Source organism: Mus pahari, chromosome 19 (assembly GCF_900095145.1).
Source record: "Mus pahari chromosome 19, PAHARI_EIJ_v1.1, whole genome shotgun sequence".
Taxonomy (NCBI): domain Eukaryota; kingdom Metazoa; phylum Chordata; class Mammalia; order Rodentia; family Muridae; genus Mus; species Mus pahari.
In genome coordinates, this window is record NC_034608.1 from 79500122 (window position 1) to 79505239 (window position 5118).

The window sequence follows — 5118 nt, forward strand, 5'->3', positions numbered from 1 at the left end:
CCCTCCCTCAAATGCATTACTGAAATATTCTTTGCCTGCGATTCGAGAGCCTCTGACTGTACTGACTGCTCCCCAGGCAAGCCCGTTCTTGGCTGTCCTTGTGTGTTCCCCTTGAGTTTATGCTAATCTTAATCTGAGGATCAGGTGAGAAGAGGGTCAGTGCTATTTATATCCAGCTCACTTTAAGGAGGGGTCTCTAACTAAACTACCTGCAAGGGGACTGGCGAAGGGGCGTGAGAGGGGAGGAGAAGGGTGAAAGATGTTCCCTTCACTTCTGGTCGTCGCAAATCATACTGGTTTTTCTTTCTGTGAAAACGTTCCCTTAACTCTGTCCCTTACTGTGTGTGACATCTGCACCGGACACCTTCCCTTACTGTGTGGAACATCTGGTTCGGGCACAGGAAAAACTGTTGCAGCGAGAGGGGGAGGAGGAAAAGAATATAGTGAGAAGGTTAGGCTGCCACGGCAGACTTCAAATGGGCAGTTAAGGAGACTAAGCCTGAAAACTAGGCAAGTCCAGGCAAGTCAGTTACTAACAGAGCAAACCCCAGGCTCTAGCCTTCATGCCCAGGTAATGGACTGTCCCTGGCCTGAGGCAAGGACAATGGGTCAGCAGCAGTTCCCAGACTTCCTCAGCTACATCCTCAGAAACAGTTCCCAGACCTCCCCAGCAGGTTTCCAGCCCCCACACCCTGGTAATGGAATGTCTGTAGAGATGGACCCCTCAGATTAACATAGAGGTTCACCTACCCAGGAATTCACGAATGTGCTTTAAAGCAGGCCTGAAGCTTACTTGGGGGTGTCTCTCTAACTTGGTAATGGGAGACCCCAGCATGCTGGACTTCTGCAGAATAAAAACACTCTTTGTGTTCACATGCTATGTGAGTCCAGGGTACCATTCTTCAGTGACTCATGGATCCTTACAATAGATAAGAGAACAGAGAGAGATGGGAAGGGAAGAGAGGAGAAATTAAGGTGAAAGAAGGGGGTGAGAGAATGGAGATTAGAGGGTAGGAATAGAGGGGAGGAGGAAGACGGAGAATGGGGGAGAAAGAGATGAAAAACACAGACAAGAATGATATAGAGAGGGAGAGGATGAAGAGAGATGAGAGAATGAGGAGAGAGTTGGGGTGGGAGAGGATGGAGGAAGAGGAGAGACTAAGTTGCATGCAAATAAAGGTGAGAAACCATCTCATGTTGTGCTTGGGTGGGCACTGTGGTTCCCTCACCCAGCACCGTCTGAAGTTTCCCATCACTGGAAAGTGTGAGCTTGTCCCATGTCTTGCAGAGAGAATGACTACACTGAATTTTTTTTAATTAATTCTCTGAGCTTTAGTTTTAAAGGGGAAACACTACCAGTTTTATGATTACCACTACATTATCTTGTCACTGTGAGATTCTTTGTCAGACATAACCTAATTTATCCTTTGTAATTAATTACCCAGTATAATAGGAGAGACGGTCACTTAGCCAAATTGGCCCATGTGCCTCAGGTGGGCAGTTTCTTTTGCAGTTGAACACAAATGCTTTGGGGTTGCACACATTATCTTTGATTCTGCTATTGGTGTCACCATTCCCTATGCCACACTTGCTTGGGACTGAAGATATCTTGGTCAAAAATATTTCATGATTGTTTCTGGTTTAACCTGTGCAGGAAATTCCTTTCATAGCAACTCTACCAAAGAAAATGTTTACTATACTTGTGAGTAGATTTAAAAAAAAAAATTCTTTGGGTAAACATGAGACAACATATGTCATTATAATGAATGTACTAATATATATTGAAATTTAAAAATCAAGGTAATTGTGACAGCACAAAATCAGGCAAGTTATCCCTGACCTCGGAGAGAAATCGGGCCGTTACCCGATGCAAACTCCAGAATGTGAAAAGCTCCTTCTTTTCAGGAGGCTGATGTGACATAGGAGATGGAGTCACGACACTTAAAGATAATATTTGTTGGACTGCATATAAATCCTCTAGCAGAAAGGACTACAGGGGACTGAAAAGCAAACAAAACAGCAAATAGGAACTCCTAAACTCGAGGGACTCCGGGTTTGAGGACACAGCATGAATGCTCTCAGGGATGAAGTAAAGATGTGGGACTGTTGGCCACACCATGACCCTGCTTCAAGACCCTAAACCACACTATCTCCTGCACCTCATAGGCCTCCCCCCAGCTCTGATCCCACCTAAAGCCAGAGTGAACCTGTTGTTAAGAAATAGCTTTTCACTGTTCTTATTGCTGTGCATATGCCCTCGTGTGTATGATGTGCGAGGGACACAGGAGATGTGTGGATGTCAGGGAACAACTCTAAGGAGCCGATTCTCTCCTTCTGCCTTCACGTGGGTCCAGGGATTGAACTCACGTCATCAAGTTTGTGAAGCCAATGCTTTACCTGCTGGGACATCTTGCTGTACCCAAGTTATCTTTAAGAATCACAACTCTCTTAAGAACCTATCAGTAACTACCCATTTTCTCCTAGCGTATATACCAAAATTCTCTACATGGCCTAGATTTGACCAATCCAAAAGTCCCAGAGCTGCGGCCTTTTCTCTTTCAATTATACTCCCAACAGCCAAGGTGCTACCACCTAGAATGTTCAAATTAACACGCGAGCAAACTCTTTTTATCTTCACATTCTTCTAGACACAAATAACCATCAAGTAGCACAAGATGCGAGGCCCTTGCACTGTTAACACCTCAATTTGGAATTATATATTAATCACTGTGACTAGATTCCCTCCCCTCCCACGTGAAGCCTGCAAGTTCTATTAGAGGGGAAATGGTGTCTACTTCAGCCAGTTAGCCTGTCGGCCATACTGGGCAGGGAACCTATAATGTGAAAAGACCCTAATAACTAGTAATCCAGGGAAATCTTGAGTGAGTGCTGAGTTAAACATCCACATCCCATCTTCCTGCACAGTGAAAGGGAGTGAGTGAAGACCTAAAGGAACTCTGCACCCCATGGAGAATATTAAGAAGCCTCCATAGCTTGCTGTCCTACTGGAAAGTCCTCTTCGGAGGCAGCAGGGTTGCGAACAGCTGATTTCCCAAGAAGGAGATTAATCTCCATGGCCACCACAAAACCTTGCCAGGCAAGAGTTCTCTAATCTTTCCCCTTTTTGTAGAGGCTCGGCAACAGATTCTGAAGAAACTGCTTTCAGAACCCTTAATCCCAAAACAGAGACTCAGTTGAAGACTTCCAGTGGGGAATGAATGGTCCTCCCACTGCCAGCCTGGCTTCAGTTTATCCGGGAGCTGAGGGGAGCTGAGGGACAGGTGGTGGCATTTGTCTTCCTGTTTATGGCGTGTTCAGGAAAGGCCCAGGTTCTCCGGGGCTGAAGCTGCCAGGTGCGGCACTCCTTGTGGATGTAATTGATGATGCACATGCAGCCACATGAGCTCCCTTATCTCTCTCCTAGCAACTGGGAAGTCAAGAGCATCACAAAGCACAACTTCTTCGCTCACTATCGAATTCATTTCATCGTTGGGTAATAAATGCCAAGTTCAGGGTTGGCGATTGAAGGCTAGCATAGGAGCAGGTAGATTGCACACATGTGGGGCGCTCAGAAAGCTTGCCTTCCGGACCCCATCAATTACCACTCAGGTCCTTTTTAAAAATTTATTTACATTCCAAGTGTTATCTATCCCCTTTCCCGGTTTCCCCACTCCCGGAAACCCCCTATCCCATCTCCCTTCCCTTGCTCCTATGAGGGTGTTCATCCACCCACTCCTGCCTCCCCACCCTCGAATCCCCTACACTGGGGCATCTATCGAGCCTTCATAGGATCAATGGGATCTCCTCCCATTGATGCATGATAAGGCCATCCTCTGCTATATATATGCACCTGGGGCCATGTGTACTCCTTAGTTGGTGGCTTAGTCCCTGGGAACTCTGGGGGTGTGGGGGGTCTGATTAGCTGATATTGTTGTTCTTCCTATGGGGTTGCAAACCCTTTCAGCTTCTTCAGTCCTTTCTCCATTGGGGACCCCGAGTTCAATCCAGTGGTTGGCTGAGAGCACCCGCCTCTGTATATGTCAGGCTCTGACAGAGCCTCTCAGGAGACAGCTATATCAGGCTCCTGTCAGCAAGCACTTTTTGGCATCCGCAATAGGGTTGGAGTTTGGTGACAATATCTGGTATGAATTCCCAGGTGGGACAATGCCTGGATGGCCTTTCCTTCAGTCTCGGCTCTGCACTTTGTCTCCTTATTTGCTCCCATGAATATTTTGTTCCCCTTTCTAAGAAGGACCAAAGCACCCACACTTTGGTCTTCCTTCTTCTTAAGCTTCATGTACCATACAGTTCTTATTATTGAAGTTTTTTTCACAAGGCAATAGTCCTCCAACAAGATGTCATTAAAAGGCAGTCATCATACATAGAGAACCCTATTTAATACGGTTCTCTATTAATTATCTTTTGTCGTATGTAGCATGGAATAACTAATCTACCTGATAAGATTGGCATTGTCATTAATTAACACAAGTAACACAAGTGTACTTTTGTGTGTCAGCTTGACACAAGCTAGAGCCGTCAAAGGAAGGAGACTCAATTGAGGAAATGTCCCCGTGAGATCTAGCTGTAAGGCATTTTCTCAATTTCTGATCAGGTGGGGGAGGACTCAGACCATTGGTGGTGGTGTCACCCCTGGGCTGGTGGTTCTGCATTCTATAAGCAGTCTTAGCAAACCATGAGCGAGCAAGCCAGTTAGCAGCATCCCTCCATGACCTCGCACCGGCTCCTGCCTCAGGTTCCAGCTCTGCTTGAGTCCCTGTCCTGACTTCCTCCAAGGATGGATTGTGGCCTGAAAGTGAAAGAGAAACCCTTTCCTCCCCAACGTGCTTTTGGTCATGGTGTTTTGTCAAAGCAATAGAAACCCTGCCCCAGTACAGGGGAAGGCCAGGAAGTGGGAGTGGGTGGGTAGGGGAGCAGGGGCAGGGGGAGGGTATAGGGAACTCTCAGGATAGCATTTGAAATGTAAATAAAGAAAATATCAGTGAGTACATATCTAGTGACTTCTTCTAGATATGTACTCACTGATAAGCGGATATTAGCCCAGAAACTTGGAATATCCAAGACACATTATGGAAAACAGAAGAAAATCAAGAAGGATGA

General features: G+C 46.2%; 1 protein-coding gene across 1 annotated transcript in view; it reads right to left on the reverse strand.

The window, feature by feature from the left end:
- Cpe (carboxypeptidase E) overlaps positions 1–5118 on the reverse strand; it is a 98128-nt gene that overhangs the window by 28941 nt on the left and 64069 nt on the right. The gene's annotated exons all lie outside the window — the stretch shown is intronic.